The following is a 15960-nucleotide window of genomic DNA, read 5'->3' on the forward strand; positions in this document are numbered from 1 at the left end:
CCAACAGAAACACAACAAATACAACAGAACAAAACATAAAGCCCAAGGCAGTGTTGATGTGACTGAAGTAGAGACTTTAGCATAAAGTTAGTCCAATGTCCACTGTACCACTGTCACATGAGGATCCATAATCTTTAAACATTGAAATCCAGGCCTGGGGCTTATTGATGAGCAGACATAATGTCAGAACTGTTATTTCTTCACATTCTATTGGTCATTTTATTTACTTGTTGATTGTCTTTAACCAATATTCTCACATATCACGCTTTGTTTTTCTATCACTCTCCTTTCCTCCTTCTTTGCCTCCATCAGTGAGGTTCTTTGTCTTGTAGTGTAGAGTTTCCACAGTAAGTCCAGTTCAGTTAGACATCTCACATTTGAGATGTTTATTATTGCAGATAAATATGGTCAGAGTTTGACGTCTAGCCTCCGACCTCATCACTATGTAGAGATATGTTCGACCCAGTCTGAGCCTGCAGGTGGCTGCTGGCTCAGTGGTGGGGTGGAGAGATCGTGCAGCAGTACTGAGGCGGGGCAGCGGTGGCATCAACAGGCAGAGAGGGAGAGATTGGAGCGTTCTGCAATTTAAATAGACCATCTCACCGACAGGGTGTGGTTGGTTGGTTGGCTTGTCATGTGTGAGCAGTGTGTGAGTTGTCTGCCTGATCCATCTTGCAGATGTTGCATTATTTGTTCCACTGTTACCTGGGATAGTGACCGGGGGAAACTATGGCTTTTCCTGTTTTGGTTGCACAATGACGTGATGTCTTGCTTTGTGCCCAGATGAACTGCTAGTTTTGTGTAAACTCCAGCTGGCATTTTCTTTTGTCTGTGGTCAATCAGACAAATTAGGTCTCCGATCCAGCATAGGTGAGATAAGAAAGCATCAGACATGCATTTAAGATGAAGGATTGGTTTGCGTAGCATGAGGAGCTAAAGCCTACTGTGCATTTAATTTAAAATGACAAATACATGACCTTGATTCTTTCTTTTTCCATTTTCAAGAATGAACTTTTAACCCCACTGTTACTGGATTATTATTAGTGCCGCATCAACTCATCCATCCATCCATTATTTATGTCCAGGCAGGGTTTGGGGGGCGAGACCCTGTTCTTACACCGTGGGTGAGGAGGGAACAGCCTGAACAGGTGACAGTCTCTCAGCTGGCCGACACATTCAGACGCAAAAGCATTCATGCTCATATTTACACCTGCATGGAACTTACGTGTGCTCTCCAACTACCCACGAACACTCAGGGGAGACATCTTAATGTAGTGTTGAAATTGTTCACAGTTCAACTCTCTTTAGCTACTTTAAAGTAAAATCTTAGAAATGTGTAACAACTATTCTCTGACTAAAGATACAGTGGAGGACCAGCAGCCTGATCAGAGAATGACGTCACACTCGCTTTGTGTGTTGTGATCTGAGCGTCTGAGTGAGAAATAGGCAGTGAAGTTGCAGGATCTTCATGCATATTTTATCAGCTCCTCCAAATTTAACAGTTCCATCTGAGTTCTATGAGAAGTGTGTCTTCAGATAGCTCTTACAATATTTTTTATTGTATGTATTGTTTGGTTGGTGGTTTTGTGTGATATCTAGAGGCACTACTTAGTTAAGCCTGACACCCGTCCCTCAGTACAGGCTGTAGCCCTGTCTCTGTAGCAAGTCAGGTTTTTACAGGGCAGAGGTGCTCACCTTACACCCAGCCTTCCTCTTCTCTCATCCGGGCTGAATGTTGTGTATCTCACCTTTAAATTTGTTGTGTATATCTGTATATTCTATAAATCAGTGTGTTGCTAAAGCTCTGTGTGTAGTGTTGTGAAAGTTGCTTTAAAGGTGCACTTTAAGAAATCCAAATCAGAAGAGAAAATTCTTCATTGATTATTTTATGCCTAAACAAACTAAATGATCAAACTCTCTTTTTTCTCATGACTTAATAAACAAACTGGACAACACAGTTTATACTCTTTTACTTTGTTTATATGTGGCGGACCCTGCCACCTGTCTAGCTTCAAACAGTGTTATGCTATATAACATACTATCTGCATGTTAGTGTTGGTTATATCCACTCTTTCACTGTTTTGTCAGGTCAGGGTCCCAGTCGCTGCATCCTGAGCGTGGTTCAACCCAAAGACAATCGTGATGTGTTCAAAAAAATACACAATGAGCAAGGCGAGGCATCTAATGGTGGTGTAGTCACAGCAGAACGTGTGTGTACCTTGTGCTACAGGTGCCGTTCATGACTACAACTACAACCTACCTGGAGAAGTCTCTATCAAGCTCCGTCTCCTATAGCACAACATACAAAGCAGTTATCTTCCTCATTTGACCTTAATTCCTCCAGTGGACACGTCTTGTCTTCTTGTCTGATCCTGTCTTTCTTCACTCTTTCTGCTTATTTTGTCCCCTGTCGGCCTTTCTGAAGCAGCTAACAGAGTTTAACTGAGTGCTACATTCATTTTGAGATCGTGTCTACATTAACCAGCCTCATATGTTGTGGGGATGCATGTATCCCACTGTATTTACAAGCCTGATGTGACTTCATTTAGTATTCGCGTGTCGTCGGATCGTACCAGTGACTTAATATTCTCTTAACACAACTTCAAGTGCAAATATATTTCTGCTATATTTCACCTTCAAAGCCAACCGCTCAATCTCCTGGGAGCGTTTGTCACACCACGCTGCACAAACGCCTCGATTTATACAGCAGCTGGTGCAGTAAATGTGCTGTAATTGCACAGTCACACATGGATTCGGGTGTGTTCATAGTATCACACCAAATCTATTCATCTGCAGTCCATGTGATAATGATGCTTGCCGTAATGCCACACCACCACCTCCCATTTGCCTCTCAGTCCGTCTGCATGTTATTTAAGGGTATTGTTATAATGGCCGCTCACTGCCCGCATGTGAGTCACTCTCCCTCGGTGCATTGCTGCTTGATTGGAGGAAATGCTTTTGTGTTACGAACTGATTTTTTGGGCATCAGCACCGAGCTCCTGCAGTAATGACCCGTGCTGGGAGGTGTTACGGGAGCAGATTTGGAGGCGCTATCCTGTTAACAAGGAGCCTGCTGAGACAAGCTGCGAGCAACACTGCGTGGAGATGTGTGATTTGAAGCGAGGCCTGCTCGTGCCAGACAGTTGGTGATCTACGTACCACGTTCCTTTTTTGTTGTTATTGAATGTGACAATGAAAGAGAGCGAGACTGCTTCAGCAGAGGAAACACAACAACATGAGAGGTGGATGCTCATTTTTTGAGTTTCTTACTCTGTGAGTTGATTTTTGATTCTTTTGTTTTCAACATATTAACATATTGATATTTATGTGCCGTCCTCTGTCTTATTTCTGCCAAAGGAAGCTCGACACAGATCGACTCATTCATTATCCTTACTGATTTATCTGTCTCCTTGGTGATTTGACCTTTTTATCCTCATCAACCACAATCATAATCTACAAAATAACAATTCCATTAATTAGCCTTATTAACCTCAAAATGAAACCCCCTGGTTTTGTTTACCAGCATAATAATGAAGCTCTGAACAGAATTAGTTTTAAGATGAAATCCTTGGCAACCCTGCAGAATAACACTCATGTCTCTAATTCAGATCAGCTGTTCCTGATCAGCTGTTCCTGTCATGGTCTGGGTTTTTGGTTTTAGTGATTTACTGTTTCATTTTGTAGATTATGTCCTCATGTGTCATGTTTTACTTTCCACTTCCTTAAAACTAAACTCCAGTTCAGTTTTGTGTTCTTGGAATTGTTTTGTTTTGTTGCCCTACTTTTGTTGCTTGTACTCTGGATTTTGGCTGTATGGACCTCAGATCATCACATCTCACCTGCCTGTCTTGGTGTTTTGTTTAATTCACTATTACAACTTTCAGTGACTTCAACAATCAAGTCAGAGTTCAGATCCGACATCATGGCTCTATGGCACAAAGAATTCTCAACATTTCCTTATGTTACGACTGTACATCTCATCCGGTTATATTTTCAGTTCATGTTAATGCTGAGCTTCTGATCTGGTTATGTTTAGGCACAAAACCACTTAGTGAGGGTTGATTATATCCACTTGTGATAGACAAACAGATGTTGAAATGCCTCATGGTGCCTCGTCAGAAGTATCCAGTGGTTTCACTTGAGCATGTATTGATACGCAGTCTCAAATTGCCGTGAAGGACTTGACAGCTTTCTGTGACTACACCACCATCCCTTCCACCTCCCAATATGACGGTCAGGTCATAACCATGTAATGTGAATGGTAGATGAGATGTTTTGTAGAAATGTCAACATGGTACGTAGCTGATGACATGTACAGATGTAAAGGTATCAGTAATTTTGCAGGAACATGAAGTGCCAACTTCTCATCCAGGCTGTGATTTCTATTGGCTGGACTGTAATGATATTAAGCACACACACTCACACAGGACAATGAATTGCAATAATGTTGGTGGTATCTTTACTTTTCATCAAACTCCACCGGCAGCTACATTTAGCATTTGTCCAATTAATGTCAGAAATATGTGCAAAAATTATGACATTTCCATCAGCCGTATGTTTGGTGCTAATTGGCAAATAGTAGCACATTAGCACTCAAAACTTAGATGCTGACAATGTGCTTAATGTCATTAGCATTTTAATTGTGAGCTAAATGCAGCTTCACAGATGTTATGGTGCTGTATAAATCTATATGTAGTTGTGCCCTTTAAAACAATACAGGTAAACCCTATATTGCATTATATATATATATTTGTTGAGCTTCTGGTTTCCAGCACACTTTATATTGAACATCTGTTCATCACTTATTATACTTCTGACACATGCATCCAGTCACATCAGTCTCAGCGGCAGCTGCTAAGCTCCAAAAGCAAATTGCCCCTATTATATAAGCCTCTCCATGTTCTACTGTTCAGATACAGGTAGTACACTTACAGTAGATGCAAATGGCTGTGCCTTACTTACATGACTGATACCTAAATAGAAAAAAAGAACATTGCTACCTAAGGAGAACAAAGGAAGAACTATCCATCACTGCTGAAAACCACCGTGGCTCCCCCTGTGCACCGTAGGCTACGTGCAGAGTAATCCTCCGGGGGATGTATTCCAGACATAATGAGAAAGAAACATCGGGGTAAACAAATCGACTTTTTTTTTGCAGGCAGGCCTAATTACAGGGCAGGAATAAATAACTATTGGAGCACAGACAGGCACGCTAGTGTAATGCATTGTAATGGGCCGTGGGGAGTTAATGCGTCATTTTTCTGCCTGACATGTTGCTGTGGCACGTTCACTGCACAGTGAGCTTCTCTGATCATACAGATGTTTAGCTGCTCTGGCATGCTGATGTGACATGGATTGTTTTCCAGTCACTTCTGTGTTCTTTTAATTTTTACATTTTTTCTGTATGTGCCAAAGACAAACCGCCAGGCTCATTTCGAGCACATATTACTGCAACCCAAAGGCCAGCAAACCTTTCTGCAAACTGCGGATATGTTGAGGTTTAACATTTCTTTATGTTACAACTATACATTTGTTTCTGCACACCACAGATACATCCATACATACGTGTCACAGGCTATGTATCATATCGACAGTTGTACATGTTTATTAGAAGACTTTCGTGTATGGAGGGGGAGGGTTGTGGTTTCCAGCTAAGTTTATGGTGACCAGAGAGGTGTTTAAAGCAAAACCTACAATGTTTCTAATCCTTATCAAGTGTTTTTTGTGCCTAAACTTAACCAGAGCATAACCACAGCATTGTGACAAAGGAAAAAAATAGAATTTAACTTAAAGATGCATAAAGTTGCATCATAAGAAGTTTTAACTTCTCTGTGGTTTTTGCAGAAACTGACTTGTTTGTTTTTCAGCCAGTTGCTGTTTTGCGTATTTTTTTCTTGTGACAGCACTGTGCTTTTGGTCCTGTTAGACTGCGGAAAAGATCATTTTGACCTAAAATACCTGATTTGATCACACAAACATGGCTTAAGTTGTCCCAAAAGTGGATATCTTCCAAAGGTCTCCTTAAAAAAATCCAGTGGTTCCAGAGTTACAAGTGTTTGAACACAGTCCTGAACAGTGGTCACTTGCATGGAAGCCTTCTCACCTGTATCCACTTGTTTCTCGTATTTTGTCACTGAAATCTGTATATTCTGTTATTCTGTTGTTCTGTTTTGTTTTTTGAGTCTCCTTAGTGAGCCGAGGGTCTGAGGACAGACAATGTCATACACTGTACAGATAATAAGGCCAACTGAGGAAATGTTATTGTGATTTTGAGCTGCATGAATAAACTTGACCTGACCTGCCAACATTTTGCTCTAAATAAAGAGATTCACATTAACCTCGTTGTTTGAATTTGAATATATGACTTTGGAAACCTTTGCCCTTGGACACCCTTAAAGTGGGGATAACACAGAAATGTGTGGCTGCAGATGCATCTGCCTTAAAAATACCATGGCGGAGCAAAACGTCTGGGTGTGCCCGGGGCTGTCTGGCCCAAGTGTCACTCCGATAAGCGCTGGAACCGTTGAAAATATTTTCACTTTTGTGCATTTCTGGAAGAAGGCATGTCATAAGAGATGGGTGCATCCCAGACACATCATATCATCATCGGTTTTTCAGGTCCAGTGAAGTTTCTTTTTTTAGCACAGCCACCCAACCTCAAATAACCTCCTTCACTTCTGCTTGTTTCCCAGAATGCCTTTCAGAACACAGTGTGGGGTCTACCCTTGTTGTTACTCAAAGGTCAACATGTGAACATACATGTGTCACTGCAGACACACCCGTAACTCAAACACATCATGTCATGTGAAGGTTCTACCTCTGTGTGGTGAATGTCTCAGGTGAAGGAGCCAACTGAAGTGGAAACACAGTTACATTTAGGTTCAACTGAACTGTTTCCTTTGTTATGTTTGTTTTTTCTATGTTACATTATTTTTTTTTACAGCCCAAACACACACCACAGAAAACTGAAACAGTCCTTCTCCTTACAGTGACTCATAATAGGCATGTTTATAAGGTTTCTTAGTCATAATTACAGCAGAAAAAACAAAGATAACTAGATCAACAAACACTCAAAATGATAAAATAAAAAAAAACAACAAAGTAGTAGTTTGGTCTTTTGTGGTTCTGCTGCTTTGGAAAAAGTACAGTCACATCCTCAGTTTGACAGTTTTCATTCTTGACCTTAGAAACAGCAAATTTCTCAACATAAGGTCCAACTAAAATGTCTTTCAACAAGCCCGTTGTACTAACACAAAGTTGTCATCGTTGTCGTTTCTTAACATCAGGACAATTTCAGGCCATGTTTGTGGTGACAAAAAATGTTTTTAAACCAAAAAAGCATTGTTTCCAAATGCTGTTTAAGTGGATTCTTTGGGTTCTGAAAATTGGACATAAGGAAATGTATCATTTCAACACATCAAATAAGAATATATTTTCACTATATCTGTTGTCAGCAGAATGTACAATACCAGTATTTACTCTAGAGATTTGATTGCATGTTATGGAAAATCATTATCATTATAATTATTATTACCTTTATTTAAACAAGATCAATGAGGACAGGGTAACAGTTTAAAATGGAATAAAATATACAAAATACTCAGAGATACAAAAAAACATGAATTAAGATATAAACATATTTACATAAAACACCAAAATATATATATATATATCAGTTTAACTAACACAAAAATGTGCTCCATCATCTTTTTAGAATTCTTTAGAGAAGCTCAGTCACTAACAATCATACAGACGACTGACACACGTCGTCTCTAACAGCTGTTTTATGAATCTACATGAGATTTTCTACGTACGAACCTTCTCATCACTCACTGCTCTCCTCACAAACCAAGATGTATCGGTGACGCTTGCAGACATAAAGGCATGTTTTGGCAGTGACTGCTGTGCCGCCGCTCACTCGCTCTCAGTCTGGTCAGAGCATTCAGGCACTTCATGACAGATGAGGTGGAGTGGAGGGAAAAAAAATCCCAAAACTGAATATTCCTCTCGCTGTAATCGTTTCAATCTGTTCTGCCAGAACAGATTGCGGTATTTTGCTTCCCTGTTGGAGAGCTGTATATTTCTCCTCCCTCCATCCCTCCCTCCCTCTCTTATTTCCTCTCTCCCCTTTTCCCATTATTGCAATATGGCACTCTCCATTTCATTGTCAGTGTGGGCAGCGCGGCTGTAGCATAGACTCTTACATTGTGCCGAGCCCGCTGCCCACCTCCCTGGTGGAGGCGTATGATCATCCATCATGGATAAAACATTATGCTACACCCATGTGGCCACAAGTTCCTGCTTAGGCTGGAAATGGGGGGATAAGCAAGGAAGATATGCAAGTAAAATTGGCCACCTACTATCAAAATGAAACACTTAAGGAAACCTCCAGCCTATTTGTCAGATCAAATTGAATGCATTTTTCTGGACTGAGAGAGTGTGGAACACGCACGACTAGCTGCTGCTTCTTGTTTTATATTTTCCAGTGATCTCCGAGCCCCATTTAAAGAGTTGCAGTCCCTGTTGATTGAGAGAGCCTCTGTAAGTGGCCGTGGCAATTCCAACAACAACAGTGGACCTCCTCTGGCAGGAAGAAGGCCCTTAACCACAAGGGCCGGGGCTGGAGGGGGAGAGGTGGGAGGTGAGCCAGGAGGAAGGCAGCTTGCGGTCGTACATCTTGGGAAGACTGCATGTGTTGGCCAGACAGCCCCTTAAGTGACTTCACCTCATCTCAATGGTGCTCATTACGAGCGATAGAAAGCCATCCATTCAGGGCAGCAGTATAAAACAAACCAGCCCCATCTGGAGAGCGGACAAGAGGGTGTCAACATGGGCCTGCAGAATTGATTGGGTTGTGTACAGCGCTGTGAATGGTCGAGGGGTTGCGCAACTCATCTTTTTAAATCGGTCTCTAATTTTTACACCCTTCACTCTTTGGTGTCACAATTACCGCAGCATATTCTGAATTATAATGTATTAACAGGGTTCCCACAAAACCTCTAAATATTTACTCATGGAGCAGAAAAAAAACACTCAAGTGCCTCCGCAGTTGGCCGCTTTAAACATATTTCAATGGCTATAGCTCAAAGTGGGGCACCACCACAAAATCCACACAGCATCAAGTATTCGTTTTGAAGCCGATGTTTACGCTGCTCAGTTTGGTAGCCCAGCGCCTCCAAGCAGAGGGCTCCTGCTGGGATGAAGCCTTTTTTTTCACAAGATGGAGTCTAAGTGAAGATGGGCAGCAGACTCTCGATACTGCATTATCCTCTTCTGTCAATGTGTTTGAAATGCCAGATGTGACAAATTACACCGTCCTTCAACCTATCATCTGCCTGTAAATGCTTTTTTGCTCTGAGCACTGCTCTTGAATGTACATGTGTGTCTTTAGAGTGTAAGAATTGCCCATATTCAGAAATGAACCTCAGACTGAGTCCCTCACGCCTGCAAGAGGCAAAACCACTGAATTGTGCATATGATCAGAACAGATCCAGCCAACCAAGTGCTGTGGGGCTTAATGGCTTTGATTTGAATTTCTATTCCTTTCATTAGAAACCATTGACATTTTAAGCACACCTATACGCTGCTGTCACTGACTAACCTTTAAAAAGAAGAGTGATGTCTTTCCTGAAGAGACAAAAGCCAGGAGAAAAACCCACGTTGACACACTCTCCTTCTTTTCAGTCTGCGTTACAGCCAGAACCCTAATCCACCTAATTAGGAAAACAACTCACCAGGTAAATTCAATCTAAAATGAAAATGTAGTCTTTATCAGTTCAGCCCCAACGTTTCATAGTCACACAGTTCTGGAGCTTTTCAGCAGAACAGCGCTGAACAGCTGAAGTAGGGGACTTGTGTTAAAACAAATAAAAGAACATGAAGATAAAAAATAAAGAGGCCCCAAACAGTTCATCCAACGTAATCCAAGTCTTTGGAAGTCCTGAAACTGAACGTGGTCAAGCTTGTACACCAGCCAAGTCACCAGGATACCATGTTTCTGTGAACCACTGATATTTCCCAGGTGGACATTTGTTCCAAACGTTGCGTATCACGTTCAAATCAGGAGGTGGAGGGGATGGTCAGTCCGCCCCAGGGCAGCTGAGGCTACTATCGTATGACTGAGTGTGAATGAATGGAACCTGGAACCCTGTCAGAGTGCTTTGAGTGTCTTGAAACGCACCATACAAATCCATTATGGTGGGGACATTATTACAACTCAACATGACAAAGTCGGGTGTTAAATTGAGGAGACCTGTGACAAAACAGGCTGGTTTTCACAGTAAATCGGACCCATCTCCTTCTGTGATCGACCAAAACAGCTGTTTTAAGCCAAACCATGATTATCTTCCTAACTCTAACCCTCTAAGATAGGAACGGAAAATCCAACAGACACTTAAAAGTTGTGACATAAAGAAACAAAACTCTGGGTAAACTAGCTACCATTCAATCAAGTGATTGTGTTGTATGCACCCACAAGCAAGACAAATAAATGGTTTGCCTGTAGGAGTTTTAGGGCTTAGGATTTTTAGGATTTGTACAATTGCATTCTTTCTACGGTTTATTCAAGTGTTTGACGTGCCCGTAAACACCCATACATTCACTATGTTGGTGTTTCAAAGCAGCCTCAGCTGTACCTTTGCAGTATGTCAGTTAAATATTGCATACTGCATTATATATGTAGCTCTCATGGTGTTGATAAATATGAAAGAGAGTCATTTTTCATGGAGTGAGGTCTTTATCTTTGATGTAATGAAGTCAACACTGCTAACAGGGCTGGCTCGTGTGTGGTTTGAAGCTGTTTGGTAGTGTAGTGGTAGGATGTCTCACATCCCTGCTGGTTACTTTCAGCTCACGATTCTGCTCCTCCTTGTTGACGCAGTCTGACTTTATTTGGCATATGCTGTCAAGATTTATCTCCCTGTCTCCCCACAGCATCGTTGGAATTCACGGTCTAGGTCTGTGGTAAAACTGAGGCTCATCAAAGCTGATTGTTCCTCTTGAGATATGAAACAGTTTTACACCTGCTGGTTGGTTGCACAGAATTTGGAGCTCCTGTTGCTTTGAAAACTCACATATCAAAGTGATTATGTCCAGACCTCTGACACAACTGCGCGTTATTAATGTCCCACCTCTACTGAACTGCTTCTGATTGTGTGACTTAAGTGTTTGTATACTTTTCCCTATTTGTCTTTATCACATATGGTGAACACATTTCAAAATCACTGACTTTGTGCCAACTATGTGCCTGAGGGTCTGCTTGCTGGATTCCTGATCAACTAAACTGTAAAAGTGTCCAGCAGCATGATCCATCAGTTACCATCAGGGTTAAGTTCCAGTACAGCAGAAAAAGGAGAATGCTCACGCAATCACACCCTCCCTCCTGTTTATAGTTCTAACATCATTCTGACTAGGATGACGTCTTCATGTGATTGCACACACCCGCAAAATATTTGTGGATGTGCATTACAACCTCAATTCAGAACAGTTGTGTTCCTCGCCCATCCTCGCATGCAAATGAGGATTCCCCTTTCATACCCAGTCATGATACTATCACCTGTTACCAGTGAGCCTGTTCACCTGTGGAATGATACAAACAGGTGTTTTTGATGATACCACAACTCGCCCAATCTTTTGTTAACCAAATCGCCAGAGCACATTTTAGCAAGGTGCATCTCTGCAAACCAGTGATTCGTTGAACTTAGCATTTCTTTAGGTCCAATCTTAGAGTCTCTTTTACAAATTCCCATGGTTTCAAACTTACAAATGTTGTCCAAACTTGTTTTAAACATGTCACTGGTACTAAAGTCAGAGCAAACATATATTTAAAAAAAATAATGAAGTTGATGAGGACAAAGATTATTGTAAATATTATCTTTGTATTGTTTACACTTGTTATAACTGTCTTAGATTCTGTTAGCATTGTGCATACTTCTGCTTTTCTGTTTTCTCTGTCTTATATTTTGTTCATCATATGTTTTATTATTTCCTTTAGAACCTTTAGAAATCTGGATAAAGGTCAAGAGACTGTTTTACTGGATAACCTCTAAGTGCCCCCCCACCACCACCACTCACTCACTTATATTCATCGGTTGTCATTCTTAATTAGTTTCAAAAGAATGTAATATTAGATTTGGCTATTTTAAAACCAACCCTTCCGACGGAGGTCGGCACTGTGGATTTTTTAGCCATCCAACAAAATCCACCATTACCTGAATTAATTCGAGCTCAGGCTGTCATAGATTCCAGTTTAGGTGGTGAGTGTGAATCTGCTCCTCTTCCTCTCCATCCTCGTCCTCTCTATGACTTTTAACGTCAATCAGGCCACTGGTTTCAGCGGCTGCACCCTGCGATATTTCAGCTGCACACTGAGAGGTAATTAGAACAATGAATGCCAGCATTCAGGAAAAGAGCAAAGACAGGGAAAGAAAATGCTGACATGTGTGAGATGAGCTGTGCCAGGCCCTGAAAATATGCCCAGGCAAGCACATGTATGATGGGGGTCTCTGAGTGCACACCGGCTGCTTCCTGCTCCACCAAGTTATGTGGTGCGCAGTGGCAGGTGAGAATGCTCCATGAGGCCATGTGCCGCTGCCATCCTTAGCCCTGGGTCCGGGCCAGGTACACAGCAGCTGTTTGTCTCCGTGGGCAAATAACCGTCACACACACAAAAACACACCCATGCATGTCGGTCAAATGTGTCAGATTAGAAGAAATATCACGTCCAGAGTGAAATGTCCTCCTTTTACTTTGGGGTGAATGCGATTAGCCCCAGGTGAACTTAGATTTAAACTTAAATACACAGGCTTGAACACAGATGATGAACTACCACTGATGGAACGTAACAAAGTACATTTACTCAGGCACTGTCCTTGAAGGTGCAAAAGGCAATTCTGGAGGCAGACAAAGTAATGAACCAAGACACCTGTACTTTACTCGAGGGCTTCCTTTTCCTTATTTACTTTGTGGATTGAATCCTGCATCAGAGCCAAAGAAGCACATCAATAAATACTTTTATTCACAATCTGCTTTAGAATAAAAAAGCTGAATATGATCCAATGATATCCATATGATTATCAGATACTACTTTGCTCTGATGCAGCATGCAATCTGCAAAGTAACTATTGACTAAAGTTACTAAATAAATATAGTGGAGTGACAGTATAAGGTAGCTGAAGAGGAAGTACTCAAGCAAAGTACAAGTAAATCGGTACAATGCTTTGGATCGTCCGGTCAGTACAATCAGTGATCCACCGACTGTCTTTCTCCAGAACTGCTACTTTCACCTTCACGTACAGTACTTGAGTAAACGTCCAAGTAAAAGGATGACATTTCAATCCTGAACCTGAAGTGATATTTCCTCTAATCTGACACATCTGACTGACATGCATGGGTGTGTATTTGTGTGTGTGTGTGTGTGTATGTGTGTGTGTGTGTGAAGCTATTTGGTCATGGAGGCAAAGAGCTACAGTGTACCTGGCCCAGGCCAAGACCTAAGGATGGCATCTAACGGGCCAACCCAGAGCATAATATATGCAGACATGTAAATATATGTCTAATTTATTTGTTTCTGCATCTTTATTTTTTTTTTATAAACTGCATTTACTGCCAGAAAACTACATTTCTACTTCAGTGCATTTTAGATACTTTTACAAAAGTAACATATTAACACAGCATCTTGTTTTAACTCGAGTACTGCCTGACTGTCACTTGTTACAACGCTGTGAACTACACACATTAAGCCAGCACAGACACCAACACTGCTGTGATGACCATAAGAGTCGAACCTGCTCAATAAATGGTTTCTTAACTGAACTTGTGCTGTAATTTATCTCTAGAGCTGAACCTTTGTATTCACTTGATGGGATGATATTCCATCCAGAGTGTAAATAATCCTCAGGATGCACCAAATGCTCCGCTAAAGACGCCTCATCCGGCTCAACTACAAGTTGAGCTGCGTGCCTCTTAATCTGGTTCTAAATGAGATCAGGATCATGCTGGATCGCATTCAAGTCAGTGCCAGTATCGGTAATCCACACCAACCGTTTCATCTGAATAGCTGATTTGGTGATACTATTGGGCATTATTAGAGTTGATATTGAAGAGAAGATGCTGTGGCATATAATTAGTGATTACATTTAAAAATAATGTTAAACAGGGCGAGTGTGTGAGTGGATTTCCTTTTAATCTGTACTAACAGCCTTTTTTTCTTCCAGACATTAACTAATGGCAACAGCAGTCTTGCTCATCCTCGCAGTCCTCAAACAAACACACATGCAGGAGGCTTAATGACGCCTGAATGTGTTTTACTGTACATATGGTTGATGCTTTCAGCAGAGTTCAAAATATTTAGAAACGTTTGAAACATTACGCTCAGCAGCTGCTTCAAGTGCAAGTTAATCCACCGTCCTTTCCGTGCGGTAATCTAATGGCCATTTCCTGGACTACATGGTTGCCATTACTTGATTCATGATGTGAATATCTCTTTAATGTTAGAGATTTCAGATTTGGTATGACCTTGTTCTTTAATCTGGAGGAAGTATGTTCCCAGAACATGGAGCAACAGGCTGTGGGGAAAAAAAAAGGACAGACTATTAAAGAAGCAGAGGTCAGTTTGAGCCCAGCTGTGTGCATGTACATAATATAATTGGCCCGTGGATGTGAACGGACTCTAACTGGCAGGTTCTACTGTGGGATATATTGCTTCATTATAAAGAGCAGAGCACACAGTAAAAATCTGTGTTTCATGTGGGGATAAATGTTTTGATTTCTAACCTGTGACCTGTGGAGGAACAAGTGTCAGCAACTACGTTAACATGGCTGCTAAAGCCAGTTACAAGTTAAGCCATGACTATCTGTCACACTGGACAGTAAATTGTCTTTACTGACATGAATATCATGTTTTATGTAAAACAGCTGCACCTACCTTTTAATGCAGATTCTCAAGATTTGGAGCAAGAAATGAAAAGGTTTCCTTCCTTTTGAGAATGTGAGACGTTTTTGTCTCAGATCCACCAGACGGAAATACAACTTTAATTTAAAAAGAGACTTGCTGATAGAGCTGCACACATTATTGGTTAAATTTAGTAATGAGTAATGTGTACAATCACGTTTTCCTGAAGTGTCTTCCTTGCATTATAATCTATGACCTACTCAGATTTATTTAAGTGTATTACCGATTATTATCATCTTAACTTTTATGTGAAAACTTTTTTCAGTGATTATAATGCAAAAAATGACGCATGATTGATTGATAACCACTAAATTTCTATGAAAATGTACTGTTTTGGTTCACTGATGTCATTTAAGACAATAAAGTTCATTTTTAAACTGTAAAATATCCTGTTTCAATGACATTAACACTTCGGGGATCACTGAAAATAATTTGAGTATATTTGTCGATGTATGGATGTCTTTTTTCTCCTGAATATTTGTATTAGCAACACCCCTCAAATTTGTCAAAAGTCAATGAAATATCTTTCAAGATCTACTTTGAATATATTCTTAAATTGTGTAACCAATGGCAACCAGTGTGGAAAAACAAAATAAATGGCTGATGCACAAAGGTCACTTCACTTTGAGGTTCAAGCAGGATTATTTAAAGCAGCATTATGTAGAAATTGACATTCATGCAATTTGGCACCCCCACAGTTTCTGGGTGCAAGACCATGTTCTGTATCGTGAAGTAAACATGTATGTAACATGTATGTGACACCATCCACACCATTACACAACGCTTTGCCATCCAAATGATCTATGTTTGTTTAGTAGTTAACAATTAATACAAGTAGTATTCTTGTGAATGCGTTGTGTATTCAACATGTTACTCACTTACATGGTGTAATTCATTCAGTCAGTCATAATTAGCCTGTCTGGCCTGCGTCTCACCAGGACACATGGCAGTCTACAGATGACACCATGAAGCTGAGAAATAAAATGACAAATGTATAAGGAAAAAACGTC

This window comes from Acanthopagrus latus, chromosome 4 (genome assembly GCF_904848185.1).
Source record: "Acanthopagrus latus isolate v.2019 chromosome 4, fAcaLat1.1, whole genome shotgun sequence".
Lineage (NCBI taxonomy): Eukaryota > Metazoa > Chordata > Actinopteri > Spariformes > Sparidae > Acanthopagrus > Acanthopagrus latus.